The sequence below is a fragment of the Ceratotherium simum genome, chromosome 10 (genome assembly GCF_057802395.1).
Source record: "Ceratotherium simum simum isolate JZ-2026a chromosome 10, ASM5780239v1, whole genome shotgun sequence".
In the NCBI taxonomy this organism is placed as follows: Eukaryota; Metazoa; Chordata; class Mammalia; order Perissodactyla; family Rhinocerotidae; genus Ceratotherium; species Ceratotherium simum.
The window spans coordinates 65349251-65368654 of NC_141909.1; the positions used below are offsets into that span (position 1 = coordinate 65349251).

The 19404-nt window shown below is 43.3% G+C and overlaps 1 long non-coding RNA gene across 2 annotated transcripts; it reads right to left on the reverse strand.

Moving 5' to 3' along the window:
- Positions 1-2345: 2345 nt before the first annotated feature.
- Positions 2346-17649, reverse strand: LOC147916148 (uncharacterized). 2 transcript variants are annotated; one of them, XR_015553447.1, is made up of 3 exons: positions 17550-17649; positions 13245-13424; positions 2346-3165 (listed from the first exon to the last, which is right to left on the reverse strand). It is a non-coding gene; the product is annotated as an uncharacterized LOC147916148 (long non-coding RNA). The 2 variants fall into 2 exon arrangements; XR_015553446.1 differs by lacking the exon at positions 2346-3165 and adding an exon at positions 11964-12664.
- Between the last annotated feature and the right edge of the window lie 1755 nt (positions 17650-19404).

A 19404-nucleotide genomic window follows, 5' to 3' on the forward strand; every position in this document is an offset into this window, starting at 1 on the left:
ATGGGAGGAAATAATTTTCCCCAAAGTTATAGGTGTACATATTGAAGATCATCTGAGAAACATCTATAGTCCCATGAGAATGATGTACCATATAGCTAGGAGACAATTTGTTGTAGTTATTTTCAATAGGGTGAAATTTTAATCCACATTTTCTTTTGCATAGGTTTGATCCTGGTCCTGCCCTGCATAGATGTGTTTGTCAAAGTTGATCTCCGAACTGTTACTTGCAACATTCCTCCACAAGAGGTAACACTGGTTAAAGATATGTTACTAGAAATAAAACCGATATCTTTCCCATTACTTGGACAACTGAAATTTAACAGTATGTTTTTAAACTCTAAAGGGGAAGATGAACTGAATCCCCATAGAGACCTGTGTGAGGAGGCCTAGGTGGCTTCTCAAACTACTGGGCTTTGTTTTGCCAAATGAGAATGAAGCCGGGGCAAGGGCCGACTGGCTAGAAGATGTGGAATGACTGGGTAGGAGAAAGCCCAAGAGAGGAGAGACAAGGGATTCAGTTGGCAGAGAAGCTGGGATGGAGGAGGACAGAGCAGATGCTCAGAAGAGACAAATAAATCATTATATGAAAGAGCTGAATTTAATTTGGCAGAGGGCAGTGGTTGGTGACAGTACTGTCCTCTCCATCCCTTCTCAGATTTTTTAGTTATATCGGTATCACTCACCTTTGCCTTAAATTTTTTTTGTGTTTGGATGCAAGAAAGTGGGGTAGTATTGGAGAAACAGCAGATGCTGTACAGGGCCTACCCACATTTGGATTTTAAATAATTCTTTTCAATTCTTAAAGTATTGCAAATAAATGAACAAAAACAGTAACTGGGCAATAGGAGAGAGAAACAGAGTTACTAATAATCATGTCACTCTCTGATAACCAAATGATGCAGCAAGAGGGAAGAAAATGTGAGTAGGACCTATGATGTGGGAGGGCAAAGGAGATGAGAAGAGAGAAAATCAACATTTGTCAGTAAATGTTAATTTTCTTCTTTCTGGTCCAGGAAATTCAATCAAGACTCAACAATGATGTCTGCATGCCGCTGGTGGGAACAGCAGTCCTTACTTTAGGATTCACCCCAGCCATGAGAGAGCTCGGGATGCTCAGTGACCTATCGTGGGCCTTTTCTGGCTCCATGCTAGACAGTTCTAGGCAGGAGAAGGGAGTTCTAGGTTCTGCTCCCACAGTACAACCGGAAATCTCATTTGCTCCAAAGGACCTTGCTGCATTATTTAGAATGATTAATGCAGAGCCTCTATGTAAAGCTAAATTGATTTTTCTTTATATGAATACAGTACCCGATCTCTGGTGCCATCTATGTTTTCTAAGAAGCACTGCTGTTCAACAAGTCTGATAAAAACTGAAAACCAAGTGAAGGGAGACATGTGTATGGTGATCGACAAACAAAAATGTACAACCAAAATTTCACAATGTTATAAACTATTAAGACATCAATAAAAATACATATATATATAACGGGGCCGGCCCCGTGGCGTAGTGGTTAAGTGCCGGTGCTCCGCTGCTGGCGGCCCGGGTTTGGATTCCAGGCGCGCACCAATGCACCGCTTGTCAGGCTGTGCTGTGGGGGCATCCCGTATAAAGTGGAGGAAGATGGGCACGGATGTTAGCCCAGGGCCAGTCTTCCTCAGCAAAAAAAAAAAAGAGGAGAATTGGCACGGATGTTAGCTCAGGGCTGATCTTCCTCACACACACACACAAAAATATATATATATATTAAAAAAACTGAAAACCAAAAATATTTCTAGTATCAGGGAAACAGGGGTTCTATCTCTGTTTAGAAGGGAGAATTCCAGCAGGTTCTACCATGACCTTTTAAAACTAAAGTGCCTGTTCTCACCATGGCTAATCAAGGGCCTCTGCCTATGGGATATAAGACTTCCCTGACATGAAGTTACGGGGAGAGGTACAGACCACACATGTGTAGGAATTTTGTTACCAACTAGGACGATGTTGTATTCAAGCCAGGACGGATTTTTGGTGACTGAGTTGTCATTAATGCCCTCCTCCTGTGGAGAGGCTCCTGAGCTGGCTGACACTTTGTCTATGGTTGTGAAAGTCATAAACATGTGATTTTCTCTGTACTTGCTCTCCAGATTCTCACCAGAGACTCTGTGACTACTCAAGTGGATGGAGTTGTCTATTACAGAATCTATAGCGCTGTCTCGGCCGTGGCTAATGTCAACGATGTCCACCAAGCTACGTTTCTGCTGGCTCAGACCACTCTAAGAAATGTCTTGGGGACACAGACCTTGTCCCAAATCTTAGCTGGCAGAGAAGAGATCGCCCATAACATCCAGGTAAAGACACCGGGAACTGACAGCCTGCATCTTTAATTCATTCATTTTAGTCCTCAGTGATTATCAAATCTCAGCAGTTCAAAGCATCTCCGTGTGCACACATGTGCACGTGCATGTGCGTGCGTACACACACACACACACACACAGCCTGCTCTAAACAGATGGGCTTCAGTTTGTGGTTTTGTTTCTTTATAATCACGAGGTTAAATTTAAATATCTGGGTAGGAGGAAGGAGCTCTTGGAATTATGTGCTTTATCCATTTTCTTTGGAATTCAAAATTATGAATTAGCATTGTACACTTTAGCCTTTTCTGAGGAGGTCGGAGACCAGATTTATTTTTAGCTAGGATTACTCCAGAAGAAGCGCAGCCGTGTATTCCTGCATTTCAGTGGAGTGTGGCAGTTAGAAGAGGATGCGGTTGAGTCAGCACAGGCCTGCCATCCCTGGAAAATCTGACGTCATACCAGCGATATCAACCACAATATTAATATCATCATAATTAAAATGTTGATGAGATTGTAGCAGGGATCCAGCTCACCTCTTGCACACCCTAGTTTATGGACAATTACATTTCTGTATTTTCTTAAATCAATTAAATTTTGATTCTGAGTCTCCCTTCTGTTAGTTAGGAAGGAAATTCACCTTTGGTCCTTCTTGGCATCTCCTCCAGTCCCTAATGTAGCACAAAGGCTGTAAGGGTTTGTGAGATAATATCAGTTCTGCACCATCACTCTCCGTGTCATTTGTAAGAGCCCTGTGAGTTTGACAACTCAGATGTTTCCCCGGCTGCAGTCGCGTCACTGGTTTCCTGTGAGGTCTCACCGTCTCCTGGGCTTCTGCAGGGAACACAGAAAGGCAAGGGATCACTTGTCATTTGGTAACATCTCTGCCCCCTCCCCTTCGAGGGAACTGCCCACGTGATCTCACTATTTTGCAAGGCATTCTTTCTCATCCCTCCCTCTCCAGGATAACAAGCAAGAGATCCTCAATGGTTTTAAGCTTTTACAAAGGACAAGAATATCTTTGATTTAGGCTGCTTCTGCTCTAAAAAACGTATCTTGCTACCTTGTTTAAAACTGGCCACAGGGCAGAGGTTAAACGGAGCAAGAAAAATAATATCTCAAAATAATATTTATTGAGTCCTTGCTAGGCACTGATAGATATCTTACATGTGTTACCGCCAAACCTCATGACAGGCCTGAAAGGAAACCTTTAATATTTTTTTACTTTTTTTAAATTTATTTTTTCCCCCAAAGCCCCAGTGGATAGTTGTATGTCATAGTTGCACATCCTTCTACTTGCTGTATGTGGGGCCAGCGGCCTCAGCATGGCCGGAGAAGTGGTGCGTCGGTGTGCGCCGGGATCCAAACCTGAGCCGCCAGCAGCAGAGCACACGCACTTAACCGCTAAGCCACGGGGCCAGCCTGAAAGGAAACCTTTAATAGGTGAGAAAACTGAGAATCAGGGAGGTTGAGTAACTAGCCCAATAATTCACAGCTGCAAATGGCAGAGCCAAGACAAAATCCAGCTGTCTGAGAAACACATGCATTGCTGCCTGCTTGATGTCAGCAACAGGAAAACTTGGGGTATTTGCTCAAATCTAGATGGACAGCATATATTTCATTAGGGCTGGTTTTGGAGTGAATCCTGCTGGGAGACCATCCTCTAAAAGATCTATCAAGTTTTGTTACTGAATCCTTCCTGGGATTCACTTCAATTTCAGGAAGTGAGCAATAAGAACTGCTGTTCCTTTTCTCAGACTGTCTCACTGCAAATGCTGTAAACACAAAAGAAGAAGGGGAAGAGGCATTTATCCTGCAATATAAAACATATCAGAGACGTACATCACGTCACCTGTCTTCTGATCAATGTCCTTTCCTTTGACTCGGAAACAGACGATACTTGATGATGCCACCGAGCTGTGGGGGATCCGAGTGGCCAGTGGAAATCAAAGATGTCCGGATTCCTGTGCAGTTGCAGAGGTCCATGGCAGCTGAGGCCGAGGCCACCCGGGAAGCAAGGGCCAGGGTAAGGGCTACTCCGTCTACACTGGAGGGCAAGCTGGCTCGCCTTGGAGCAGGCGAGGATAGAGCTTGAATGGAAAATCAGGCTCCCTTAATTATTTTGATAAGGAAAGTGTTTCTGTTTTACAGTTTTGACTGAGAATTGCCCCTGATTTAAAGGTAATGGGCAGCCTAACGTGCCGAGGAAGCTTGGTAACAGGTCTTGGGTCAAGGGGCACTCGGCAGCTTGCTCAGTGACTTAGCAAGGTGAGTCCCAACTCTGGCTGCACATGAGTTTCCTAGAGAGAATTGAACTCAGCAAACACCAGTTCCCAGGCCTCACCTCAGACTCGGTGAGCAGAGTCCCAGTGGGCCCAGGAACCTGCATTTTTATAAAGCTGGTGATTCTGATGTAGCCAACTTTGTGCTCGTCTTTTGAGCATCTTTGTTCCTAATGTGTTAAGTGTACTGGATGAAAAGAGGGATGATTAAGTACAATCCAGGTTAGAATTACAAAATGTAAGCACACCCTGGCCTCGAGTGTTCCTGCATCTGTGGGATCTATAGCCTTCATGTCTATGTGGATGGGTTTCCTGAAGAATCGGAAACCAATTAAGATTAGAAGCCCTTCCTGTACGCTCTTCAGAATCTTACTTGTAAGCCAATGAAGGTTTTCCTCTGCCCTCATTCCTTACACATCCCTGCTTCATCTGCTAAGCTCCAGTAGCTTCCAAGCAGTGGGCTTGCCCATGATGGATGGGAGGGTGCTTTGCACACAGGCAGTGAGTTCCCATGGATGGGGCAGCTGAGTTCCAAATTCTTCTTGGGCATTCTGAGAACTAGAAGAGGAGCCCAGTACTTAAGAGATTTCCAACAAGCAAGTGTTATCAGGCTGGCACTTGCTGCTACTTGAAATCAAGAGCAGAGAGAACTTGAAACAATGCTTACATTGTAAGAATGAGACTAAGCTGGCAACAGAATAAAATTCAAAACTCTCCTATGATAAGTAAAAATGACAGGAAAAAAGGCAATTAGAGGCCTTGAACTTCAGACTTCTCTGAAAACTAACGCAGCGATGGTGAGGCTCCAAAATGATGAAGAGCATCACTGGGGGGAGGGCCCTGTATTTGACTGGGTTAAAGACAGTGCTTTCATTTTGTGCAAAAATGAAGTCTAGGGACTCATAATTCGTAAAATATCTTCCCGCTTCCTGCAACCCCCTCAAAATTCTGTAGTCACATTAGGATGTGAAACTCTTATCCTTGCCAAAGAAGGAAGGAGATGAAACACGTATGGCAAAGTGGGGCTGGGAGTGAGGTCTCAGTACAGACTCAGAAAAAGAAAGCACTATCACAGTTGTAAACTTTTATTTCTGAACTCTTTCATTTCTGTCGTTTTAGGTCCTTGCAGCAGCAGGAGAAATGAATGCTTCTAAATCTCTGAAGTCAGCCTCCATGGTGCTGGCCGAGTCCCCCATAGCCCTCCAACTGCGTTACCTACAAACCTTAACCACCGTGGCCACAGAGAAGAATTCCACGATTGTGTTTCCTCTGCCCATGAATATACTAGAGGGCATTGGTGGTGTCAGCTATGATAACCACAAGAAGCCTCCCCACAGAGCCTGAGGCCCTCCTGATGCAGCCAGCCTTGGCTTAGGGAGTCTTTCCTGTGAAGAAGCCAGCAGTTAGAAGTGCTGGGAATTTCAGCACTATTCAAGCAGAGTAATCCACAGCTAGAATAGCATCAGCAGGGAAATGCTATAGAGGCTACCAAAAAAAAAAAAAAAAAAATGAGGGCTGTGTACTACTTTTATTTTTAAGAACATAAACAACTTTGCATTATTCTTGTAATACTCAGTAACCGTCCCTCACTTACAGCAGGAACTTGCTTGCAGCAGGGGGAGGAAATCTTTGGGTGACTGTGACCAAGATCTCAGAATTACTTTTTTAATGGTTTTAAGAAGCTCTCTAGGTAATCTGTGAAGTAACGTAGGTCTCATATTTATGCTAGATATTTGCTTTAGAATTCCAAAGTAATTATTTGCTAAATCTCCAATAATTACAAGAAAATCCCACAATGCTTAAAATCATGATTGATTTTGATGTTGAAGGCTAAAGAGGCGCTGAGGCTTCCAGCTGCAAATTTCTCACCAACCTGCAGGGCAGATTGCACTCAGCGCTCTTGCTGAGCTGCTCCTGCTGGGAGTGGGGGCCAGTTCTCAGCCTCCAGCCACCTAGTTAGAGGGTGGGGCAGGCACCGTCAGGAAAGCTCCAGCCAGCTTATCTGCTTACAAGTGAGAATGCTTGTCAAAGGTTGAAGTCAGTGGGGAATACCCTTCTGTGGATTTCTTGTTTCACTCTATTTTTAGTCCCAAGAGCCATAAGTAATCAAGAATTGTTTGTAAATGCTGGTCTCCCACTCCAAAAAAAAAAAACCTGTTAAAAATAAAGAAGCTGTAGAATGTGGATGTGATGTATTTAAAAATTGCTTTGTTAGAGATTAGTTTGTTGCCATGGTGCAATTTTCTTTTGGGATCCATTTTGAGCAACGGGCTAGAATTTTTTTAAGTTATCATTTATTGAATATCTGCTGTGTCACACTGTGCTCAGCCCTTTATGGATCCTAAGAAATATCCTCATTTTACAGATGAGAAAGTGACGTCAAGAGGTTAAATAACTTGTCCAAGATCCCTCAGCTAGGGAGGGTTGGGTTAGGATTTAAAACCAGGTCTGACTCCAAATCCTTGCTCTTAAACATCAAGTTTTACTCTGGGGAGGCTCAGAGTGGGAGGGGATGGAGCCCTTCCATTCCCTTTTTGCCTTCAATACCTACCTATCTTTTAGGTTCTGGAAGTCTGGGCACCCACTATAGTTTCCACTGCGTCCAGGACTGTGAGAGCATGCACACACGTGCGTACACACTCCCCACACACCTCACGCTCCTTTCCACACTCCACACATACTCTCCATGTAACCCCCCACCCTCACATCCCCCCGTCTCTGCTCACACCCCCTCCATGTGCTCCCCTTACACACTGTCAAAACATAGACATTATCTGCATATTAATGCAGAATTAGGATCACATTACCTTTGGTTTTGCAATCTGTTTTTTTTTCATGAAACCATATCATACTTTATATGATTTTTGGACAATCCACAGCTTACGAACTTTTTAGTACATTTCACTGACTATGACTCTAGCATTCATTTTTAACTCACGGAGGTTCATATTTTTTCCTTATAGGCTCAATACTTGCATTCTAACAAGAACTGAGGACAGACAGAAACCTATCTTAGCTCATCCACGTCAGTACAATCTGAGTCCACGAAGTCACACCATGTAGACTCTTAACTGGTGACCATACATCTTATAAACAGTGGTGGAGAGACTTACCACAGACTAGGGCATCTCTGGCATTGCGGGCCCCCTGAGGAGGGAGCCCTACTGGTACAGGGACATTTTGCTGGCTCACTGCAAAAATCTCTTCCTAGCCTGTTCCAGAATTCCACAATTATTCCTTCTTTTGATTTCAGTGATTGCACTAAAAATGCACATCTTTTCTGTCATCATATAGCAAACTCTAAACTAGTGGTTCTCCCTGGAGGTCATCATTCTCTCACTCACTGGAAGCTTTTTTTCAAAAAGCACAGCCCTTCGCATCCTGTGGGGTGAGAATGGGGTGTGAAAGCTATACCAGAATCTCTGGGGCTGGGGCAAGTAAAGTGTGAAACCTCTCCAGGAGATTCAAATTACTGCACCCCTTCCAGCATTCAGCCTCATTAATTCTTTAGCATTATAATAGGTCATTTATTATATTAGTTACTAAAGGCTGACTAAAGAAGGTTCCTTTGAAGGTAAGTGTATTTGGGGGCAAAGGGACTGTAGAAGAATCAGGAAAGGTCAGAGCTCTCCTGGAATGTGAATGCCAAGAACAGTATTCTAAATACAATCAGCTCTGCCCCAGAACAAGGCTGAAGTTTTGTTTCTCTTGAGGGGCGGTGGGGAGCTGGAAGGGAGCGCAAGATGAGATGGAGAAACAATTGACAACCTGTCTTGGAGAGAGGGAAGTGTCAATCTCTTTGAGGTACAGTCCGGGACCACAGCCATCCCCACCAAGATTTAAGCCAGCGCAGAGAACACCCCTCAGGTGGTTTTCCTGTTCTAGCAACAGACTTGCTCTCCACTGACCATACTGCTGAAGCATCTGAAGACTCCAGCTGTCCCAGCACTGCCCCTTAGTTGCTGGGGCAATACAATTTCTGGTGGTTGCCGGCATCACACACACTGTTCACTAAGTGTATTTGGCTCTGCCCAACCTTGGAGAACCGGGATCCGTGAGAGGGGATCTCTTTCCAGAGTCTGAAAAGGAAATGGTAGAGGGAGGGGCAAAACCCCCCTTTTGTCCTTACTGTAATCCTCATTTACCTAATCAGCCTCCCAACCTCTCTCTCTGTCTCTCTCTCAATCCCTCTTTCACACAACCCCTTGATATTAGAATAGGTAGGCTATCACCCCTTTCTCCTCCTGTCCGGATTTCCCTTACACAAAACTGCATGATCTGGCTGGCAAAGTCTGGCCCTTAATGTTCTCAAGGTGGAAATAAAGCAATTTACACAGCCCTTTATAAAGACAATTGCCTGGCTTGTAAGGTTATTGTCTTGCCATAAAATCCCATTTTTAAATGTCAGAAGCTCTCTTCATTCCTTCTGGAATATTCTAATTATCCCTTACCCCCAGTTCCATGGAAAATATAAACATCATATAGTCATAAAGGCAAAAAAGAAAAGCATTTTAATAATTTTCAAAATACTGTGCATTCCTAAAAAACTAAACTAAATTATTTTTATTCTTGGGACATAGGCAAGATAACCATTGTATTTTGAGCTATATTCATTTTTTTTCCAACATGAAGAAGTGAAATGACTCCTGTGTTTTTGCTTCTTTTAGATTGGGCAGATACAGAGATGGCATTGATTCTATTTACAAAGTAGAAGGTTCCTCAGAACTCTGTTGATAACTCCTCATTAGCATGGGATTTTTCTGTTTTTTAAGGACCATCATTTAACATCTAACATGGAATTCAGAGATGAAAGGTTCCAAAGAATGGAATCAACACGGCTCATATCTTGCCAAACCACCTACTGTAGTCAACACAATTTGAAAATTAAAAGATGTTTTAGACTGTTTTTTTTTTGGTGAGGAAGATTGGCCCTAAACTAATGTCTGTGCCAATCTTCCTCTATTTTGTGTGTGGGATGCCACCACAGCATGGCTTGATGAGCGGTGTGTAGGTCAGCGACCGGGATCCAAACCCATGAACCCCAGGCCACTGAAGTGGAGCATGCGAACTTAACCACTCTGCCACCAGGTCAGCCCCTAGACTTTTTTTCAGGACAAAACTTGCCTTTTTTCCTTCTCAGAGGTATGGCCCAGGGGAATATACTTTTATGTGTTAATATACAGCATTCTTGTTTTGGGTCTGTGAATGGGTATTGTTGACACAAATAATCCATAACCAATCCATAAGTCAAAATTAGGATGACTTTCTTATGAGCCAAATTTGAGGACCATCTAGCCCGGGAGAGTCCTTTCACAAAGGAATGGAGCACTCCAAAGAAGTGTGGGGTTCAGAGTGGTTATATACCATCAAAGAGCATGTATCACATAAGACTGCAATATCCCTTTTACAATAGTCGCGACATTGCCCTGTTGGCACAGCGATTGTGGACACAGCAGGTATCAGGTCTGCTGTGTCCATGGGCGCAACAGGTAGCAGGTCTGTTGTCTCAAGTTGGGTGGTCACAGGGTGATCACAGCAATCAAATCCCAGCCTAGAGAGAAATGCTTATCCTTAAGGAAATCCCAACGTGGGGGATGTTGCATCCTTATCTTAAGGGCATTTGTTCTTGCCTTTGGGACATGTTAATTGCTTAAAGCAGATATACAATGCATGTTCAAAGGCCACAGGCCCTTTTGGAAAAACAAGGTCAGGCCGAATTAGTTTTACAAAAATGGCTTCCTCATATGCTCCAATATATCCTATTGCTTGCCATTTATTTACTGGTATCATGGCCTTCTACTCTCAGGCTGGATGTGTTGGTGGAAGTGGACCACTAGCAGCAGACGCAGCAGTAACAGCAAATGTCCAAACAAACTAGTTACTGTTGGTACATCTGTGAACTCTACGAGGTTCCATATTGACCTCAGTGTTCCCAGGACCTCAGTGTTCCCAATATACACAGACAAGTTTAGTACTGTCTTGAGTTAGCTTTGTTTAATGCTCTTTGTTAGGAAACCATGCTGGTCAGTTGGGGCAAGCTTCCAGGTCCAGGAGGGAGGGTGGGCTGATCCTTTCATGGAACCTGCCATTTCTCATTTATTGAGTTTCTGAAGACAAAAATCTCTCTCAACCTATGAATAGTGATGAAGTGCATGAACTGGGAACCTGTTTTAGTTTGGGTTCCCTCAAAAGCCTGCCATGAGACAAGGATTGGGTGTAAGCAATTTTTTTGAGAGGCTATTCCAGGAAGTACTCTGAGGGAATGAAGTGAGCTAGGGAAGGGAGGAAGGCAAATACAAGTTTTGTTAATAAATAATTTACTGCCGTGGGCCACTGGGGTTCACTCCCACTGAGGACGCTCTAAGAAACTTGTAGAACACATCTCAGAATTATCTCATTAAAGGACAAGGAAGCGGTGATATATCCACCAAATCCTATTCCTCATTGGTTGAAAATGTCTGAAAAAACTGTGAATGAGTTTGAACTATTAGTGGATGTTTCACCTAGCCCATTTATCCAGGCGAGCTTTGTCTTTCATTGTCCATTGTTATTTTATAAGTCTAAGTTGTAGAAAATAGATAGTAATGCAAATAATTCTTATCCATAGACATGCAGTGAATACAATTGACTATTACCTGTGGATATTGACCAGTTTTGCATCTATCTGTAAATTCATCTCAGCATTGTTTGTCTTCACATATATGAATGGCGCTTTGAATTCTCCTTTGAACCGGTTGGAACATCTTATTAGTTACCTCATCATACAGTGATTTAAATAAAATTTTTGACACTTGTTCATTTTATTTTTGTATGAAAGTCATGATTTTACCTTTTTTTTGGGAAAATTATCCTTTAAAAAGAGTAACACCCTAGGGCATTGACTCCCTGACAGTTAGCACAGCCAGAGAAAGCCCCAGGAGAGACATAGGAAGCCTGTGGTATTTACAGGCACTATCTGCAAGTGATCTTTTGGGTAGGTCAAGGGGATGAGTGGGGACCAACAATGTCTGCAGTAGAGACTTAGCAAAACTTTTAAAGAGCACCTTTCCTACTTCCCAAGGCCAGCACTCATGTCTGCTTTGCACCTCCTTTCAAGGATCTCTTTTTAGTAAAGTCACCTTGGATTATGGAATAAGAGATTATGATTTTTCAGATGTCTTTCATAGCCATATTCATTTACTTTATCAAAAGCAGAAAATCTTTTATGACATAAAGTCTCCAGAAGGTAAGAACCTTATAAACCAGGTTGTTATTCTCATCACTATTGTATCCCTAGCACCTGAACAGAGTCTGGTACACAGTGGGTGCTCAATAAGTAAGTATTCTTCTGGACACTGTCACAGAGGGTGCTCTCTACCAAGGTTAATTGGAAAGTTTTGACTTTTTCTTTGAAAAAGGGAAGTAGAACTCCTCAAAATGGGAAAGTGGTATGAAATGGCACATTTGAAGCCTCATACTAGTACATTCTGTATCACATGTGGTCTCCTGACAATAGAATAATAGGCCGCTGAATATTCAGACTTCATCTGATTGACAGAGATGTTTAGAAAGGCACTGTATGGTTAAAATAAGCAGTGAGATTCATAGTTATCACCACTGGAAGGGAGAGATGCTGGCAAGCCACTTCTCTGAGCATTCTATGGCTTCTACATGATATCTCCCAATTCTATGAGAGTAGAACAGTCCTGAGAGAATTACTTAGTTTCCCTAGAAAAACTTAGTTCACCTTAATCTGTTCCATCCACTGGGGTACCAATGCTAAAAACTACACTTCCGAGACCCCTTTGCAGCTACCGTTACAGATGTTTATTAAATTCATCCCATGAAATGCACAGGTGTGTGGCTTGAGTTTCGAACTGAATTAAGTGGGAGAGAGGCAGCGGCATGGGACACATCCATTTTGCTAGTGATGGATGATCTGGCAGCAGAGCATGGTCCGGCATCCAGTAATTTGGGTGGTCACTTCTTCATCCCCAGATAGCAGCTAAGGCAGTGTATTGCCGCAGCTAGAACCGGCAGTAGCAGCAATTGCAGTAGTTAGGCTAGAGAGGCTGCAGTAACAAATGAATTTCAGCGGCTTCGCACAAAGAAGTTTATTTCTTTCTCATATAACAGTCCTGCAGGGAGGGGCTCAGTAGGCTAGCTTTCCTCCATATGACCTTTCAAGGACCCATCTCAGCATGTAAAACCCTTTCATACCTCCATCCTCCTTCCCTGGACTGGAATTTCCATGCGAAGGATTACCTTGAAGGTCCACGTCTTCTTTTCCTTCCATTATCTTCTCTTACCTCCTATTTGTACCTCTCTCTCCCTTGGAGATATCAAGCATTTCCATGATTTCAATGGTATCTTCTATGCATATGATTAATTATTTTCTATTTCTCTTAAACTCTAGATATAAATTTCCCACTTTTAATAATTGAACTTTGTATCTTACTTCAAACCAGCTCATTTCCTGTTGTATTGCTCTGAGTGGAGGATGGTTACATTTACTGGGTATACCTTTTACTAACCAGGGCATACAATATATGCTGTTTACTTCCATACTAATTGGGGTAATTAAAGCTAACTGGTGCAATAGTAAAACACCACTATCTTAGTGAATTAAAACAAGAAAGATTTATGTCTCACCATTATGAAGTTCGATTTGGGCCAGGTGACTCTCCACTCGCTTGTAGCAACTCCATCTGGAACAAACAGCTTTAAAGGCTGTTGTGTTGGGAGGAGAGGGATGGAGGAGCACATGTCACTTCCATTCATGGTCCATTACCCAGAACTGGTCACATAATTCCAACCTAACTGCAAGGGAGGCTGGGGAATGGAGAGAGGCATGTGAAATATTTGATGATCACTGACTTTGTGTCATACTTATTTCCCTAAATCAGATTAAGCCTGCTCTGAGCCCCACCTATCTTTCTTCCATAGGATCATTCAAAAATTCCAAGCTTCTGAAGCCCCAAAGTGGGGTTCCTTCATCCCTAGTTGTCACAATTTTTACCATGCTCCTCTGGGGATTCCATGTTGTTGAGCACTGGTCCCCAGGGTGTGATTGCTGGGCTGTGCCGCTCCTGGTGGGCCCAGGCCTTCATGGAAGTCCTCCCTGCTGGCTGCTGACTCAGCATCATGCAGCCATTCCTCCATGTAAAGGCTGTGTACACAATTGGGACCCTGGTCTTTGCCTTTCTGCCCCATGTAGTCTCTATTATTGCAAAAAGCTCAAAATTGCAGTCAGGTTCAGCATTTCTGCTTTCCTAACATGGCATTCCTCTCTATCCCTTCCCTTTCCGGGATCATTAAGATTGATATCTGAGAAGAGAGCCTGGTGGGGTTAAGAAAAGGAGATGTTAAAAGCAATTAGTATTATTCCTAATAACTCACTCAACACATATTAATTAATGGCATCACTCACCCAGTCACCTAAGCAACTTGGTATCATCTTGACCTTTTCCTTTATCTAGCTTTCCTTTCGCAGTGTCCTATTGATTTGGCCTCCAAAACATCTCAATGTTCTTTGCCCTTCCTTTTCTAGCCTCTCACCTTTATTACCTCATACACTAATAGCCATCGAACTTTTTTTCTGACTTCATTTTCCTCTTTTCCAAATTGTCTTGTATATTGTTTTAGTTCATAAAAATACTATTTTCTAACCATTAAACTTTTTGTAAAACTATTTAAATATACCTAAATGTAGAAAGAATACTATATTGAACTCTCATGTACCCATCACCCAGCTTCAAAAGTTAGAAAATTTTGCCCATTTGTTTCATCTACAAAAACATTCCCCCATTTTTTTTTTCCTGGAGTATTTAAAAGAGATTTTCAGACATTATATCATTTAAACCAGTGTGTAACTCTAACCAGCAATAACTATGTGTTATATAATATTATCTAATACTTAGTTCAGGGGCCGGCCCGGTGGCGCAAGGGGTTAAGTGCGCGCACTCTGCTGCAGCAGCCCGGGGTTCGCTGGTTCGGATCCCAGCGAGCACCGATGCACCGTTTGTCAGGCCATGCTGTGGCGGCATCCCATATAAAGAAGAGGAAGATGGGCACGATGTTAGCCCAGGGCCAGGCTTCCTCAGCAAAACAAGAGGATGATTGGCAGATGTTAGCTCAGGGCCGATCTTCCTCAAAAAAAAAAAAAATAATAATAATACTTAGTTCATGTTAAAATGTCCCCAACTGCCTCAAAAATATCTTTTTTCATGTGGGTTGCTAGAGTAAGAATCCAAAGTTCTCACAAAGAAGGCGTTTGTTTCATAGGCCTCTTAAGTTTCACCTAATCTACAACATTTCCCACTCCTGGTTTCTCTCTTTGCCATTTATTTGTTGAGGAAACTAGGTCATTTGCCTTTAGAATTTCCTCTTTCTGAATTTTGATGATGTATAACATGTTTCTCTATCCCTCGCATTTCCTGTAAACTGGTTAATTAGATCGGGCAGCTTGAATCCATTCAGTTTCAGTTCCGACAAGAGCTTGCATTGCTGGGCTCCTCCCCTTGCATCACATCGGGGGCACAGTGTCTGGTGTCTCACTTTAAGCGATGTTAATTGAGTCACCAGTTGTAAAGTTCCCCATCAATATTTCTCATAACATTTTCAGTATCTATTTTGCCTTGACACATTATTCTGAGTTGCAAATGGTATTTTTTTTCCCAATTCAATCTTTCTCCATTAGCTGAAAATCTTTTATAAAGAAGAACTGTCTCTCATCAAACTGTTTGGTCATTCAACAAAAAATTGAGAGTCTACCATACACCTGATCACTACTAAGCTCAAAAAACAATTTTTTACATTGACCACACTCCTTGGTCTTAGCCTGTGACCTCAAGCTGTTCAACGTCCAGCCACAAACTTCCTTCCTATCTCATCTTTCATGTCTAATTAATACATCTAATTGATAAGCTGCTCAAAACTGATCAGACAGCTTATAAATTAAGCCTGCTTTCTGGGTTCTCTTTGTCCAAACCCAACCCATCCTTCAATCCCAATTCTCCCTGAAGTCTTGCTCAGTATACCTGCAGCCCTCTTCATTGTCTCCAGGGCACTTACATGTTCTGGTTATTTACTGACATCTCACGCAACTGCTCCTTATTCCCTGAGGTCTTCTAGAGCTCTTCACATGCTAAGTCTTGCTTCCTCAACTGGACTCTAAGCTCCTTGAGGCCTCTTAGCGGACTCAGTCTTATTCCTTTAAGGGTAACATATCCCTCCCTGATGTGTAAAATGTAGATAACATGGATCTTCTAAATTCAGTATTGAATCAATATGGTAGGTTGCCAACATGTGGAATCCAAATAGTGCTGATAAACATCATGAAATGTCAGAAAGACAATGAGGCTCTACGAAAACAAACAACAGAAGGACCTCCTCACATTTTTTTTTTCTTTTTAATGAGAGGTGCAGCTTGTAGTTAACAGGAAGAAATGTAATTGACTAGAGGTTTGAAGATAACACAGCGTTTCATCTGGAGAATTTCTGTGAAATTTTATTTCTGTGAATCCAGCATAATACAGGGCCCACACTCCTTCCATGAAATCTCCCTGGATTTTATGAGGTCAATAAAATATCCTAAATTTCTCTAAGCCAGAATGTCTTGGTCTTCTCTAGAAGTCTGTCAAAATACAATCTAGTTCCTGATCAAATAGCATATAACGCCATTTATTCCCTCTTTCTAATATGCGTGAAATACCTAAGAAATAAAAGCTTTCTGAAACCAGCTCACAAAATCGTTGACCCAACCCTGTGGCTTCTTCTGTGTCTTGTCTTTTTATTGTTGCTTAAGGAAATGGTAATATCTTTAGACATCTGCTTTTCAATAAAAAAATCAGGATTGCTCGACTGGTGCTGGGAAACCTGGAATCTGAAATCATGAGATGAAATTCCAGAAGCTTCATTTACCAATGTTACAGAAGAGCGTAAACTTGCCCTCACTCTTACAGGGGTGGGGCCCTACCTCAACCTTCATCTCTGAACCTGTGGGCTCGCTAAATCATCAACAAAAATGCATGGCACTCAAAGCTGAGGCTACTCTAGTCCCAGGAAGGAGAACACAAGCCTGAAATGTTTCCAGAAGCGTTTCCATCATTTTTTTTACCTATCAAGATAGAAATTTTTAGGCCAACCAACAAAATTTTTGCTTGCTTGCAACTTTGTAATATCTCTGTCAGAGAAAGAAAAAAACCCTTTTCGGTACTCTAAATCACAAAAGAAAAATGTTAATTGGATGCTATCCCTGTCAATCATCTTAGGTATAAAAGCGAGGCAGGCACCTCTAGAGAGAGAAGCACAGGCCACATTATGCTCAGGGAGCACGTCTCTGTGCTAATATTTATTTGTCTGTCCCTCCGTGTAGTGGCAGGGACAGGAATGAGAAGTATAGGGATGGTCTCCATTCCTTTTGGAGCTTTAAGTTAAAGAAGAAAGCCAGCTCACTCACAGATTGTGGAGAAAACAGCAATTCAGGAAATCGATTACTAATTAATGTTAGTTTGGGTAGAAATTCAAATTGGGTTGAAAATCCCTTACGACTGTCTCTTGGATATTTGGACCTTTCATTATTGCCTTATAAAAGTACTTACTAATTAATTAGGAAGTTTGGCAGAAACCCCCTGTTCATTGGCCAAAAATTCATTCACTTCAGATTTCCCCTGAAACATTTGAAAAAGGCCTATCCAGCCACCTGCTCCTCCTGAGTCTTGTTCCTCTGCTCACAACTCCTAGAGGACCTGCCATGGCCCGACTGATGGCCCAGCGGACAAACCTTGGGGCCCAGGCCCCAGCAGGCCTCAGAGCACCTTCTGAGGCCTGGGGCGCAAGCGCCCTCGAGGGCTGTGAGGCCGCTCGGAGCAGGTCTGACAAGGCAGTGGGAAAAGCCCCTCAGGCTGGCAGGCTGAAGAGACCCTCGGGCACCCAGAGAGCCTGCCTGACCCTTACCTGAGAAGTTATGTGCCCAACTCTTCTCTCGGGGAAGCGACGGAGGAGCAACTGAGTTTCCTCAAACGAAGCCCGCTAACTGCCGCCCAGGAGCCAGGAGACGGCGTCCATCTGGCCCCGCCCCTGCGTCGACTCCGCCCCTGCCTTGGCCCCGCCTCCAGCGTTGGCCCCGCCCCCAGGGCGCGCTGCGCGAGGGCTCCTCCCGGAGATCCCTCCCGTGGTTCATTCACTCTCTCAAATGGTTGTTGAGTACCAGCCGCGTGTTGAACTCCAGATGCTGGGGACAGGGCAGTGTGTGGGATAGACAGTGTCCTCAGTGTGAAAAGTGCTGGGATGGAGACAGGAAGGGACAAGGAAAGTCTTGCGGAGAAACACTTCTTTCAGAATAAAAGGAAGGAAAGAAGGGGTGGGATATAAGTCTCATTGAAGGTTTCTGGATGGAAAGCTCCCATTTGATGGCTCCTGGTTCCTCTGTGAAGTGGGGGCTCCAGCCCATCAGCTGGGGGAACAAAATTTTGAGGAAAGTGGAGATATGTGAAATAATCTTGAGTAGGATGGAAGAGAGGGTTGACTAAAGAAAACTATGATGTAAACTCTGCAAGACAGGAAGCTTCCTGTGCTGGGGTTCACAAGGGCTAAGTACAGTACATAGCACATGGAAGGTGCTTAATATGAATGGAATGAATGAAGTAGTGAATGAATAAATGATTTTGGTGTTGGAGCAGATCACTAGTTGTGACCATTAGTTCCTGATAGCACCAGTATCCTCATGTGTGTGATTTTATCTAATAAGGCTGAATCACTTACTAGAGGGCAGATCTGGAAGAGGCAGGGTTGAGATTTTGCCAGGCGGGAATGATGAAAAGGAAATGGAGTGAAGATGTCTGGGATGTCATTTCAGTGATGGACCTTGAAATCAACCAGAGAGGGAGGAAATGAAGAAAAGAGAGGTTGCTAATGGTTAGAGAGTAGGTGGAAAGGTTGATGGATCGAAGATCCTGACAAAGGTGAAGAATTGGCATATTAAGGACACAGGCTAGAAGGACTGGAGGTTGAGGTCAAAGGGTAGGATATCAGAATATTATTTCAGAAGGCAGAGCTGTTCCTGGAAGTAAGGTCTAGGCCTTTCCATAGCTGAGTTAAGAGCTCTGAGATGAGAAAGTCTATTGAGAGTCTAGGTTACTGGATGGTCCAATCACATGGAAGTTAGGATCTCCCAGAAATTTCCATCCTGCACTGGAATGCAGTGCATCCACATCCCTCCTTCCCCTCTCCCAGAGCCTCCACAGAATTTGCATCCACCCTTCAATCGAAGTTTGAGAGCCTAAAGGGGCAGCAGTGGCTCTGACAGCAGGAGGGCAGTGAGAGAAGTACGTGGTAGATATCTGTTTCGTTTGTTTTTAACACCCAGCCTTCGTTCTCCCATCTGGAAACACTATCTCTATTGTTCTCTGGGAATTAACTACCATTCTTCAGTCTCAGTCTATGTGCAGATATTATAGTTTTCCCCACCGCATCCCTACGCCAGGGTGGGTATGTGACTCAGGCCTGGCAAAAGAGATGAGCATGTGACTCAACTGGAGCCGCTAAGGCACAGTGAGACTTGCACATGGACCCTTGTGAATAAGGCACCATAGTTTCAGCTGCACTTGAACCTGGGAGAATTATTGCCCTGAACTTGCTGTGCAGCCGTCCTGCCACCATATAAAGTCTGCGAATAAAGCCAGTACAGAGAAGACAGAGAGCCAAGAAATGGAGAGATGCTGAATCCTAATGGTGTCAGTTGAGCCCTGTGTCAGTGCTTCTGCTTAGAAGCCAGTCCTGATCGAAGGCTTTTCAGTCACATGAGTCAATA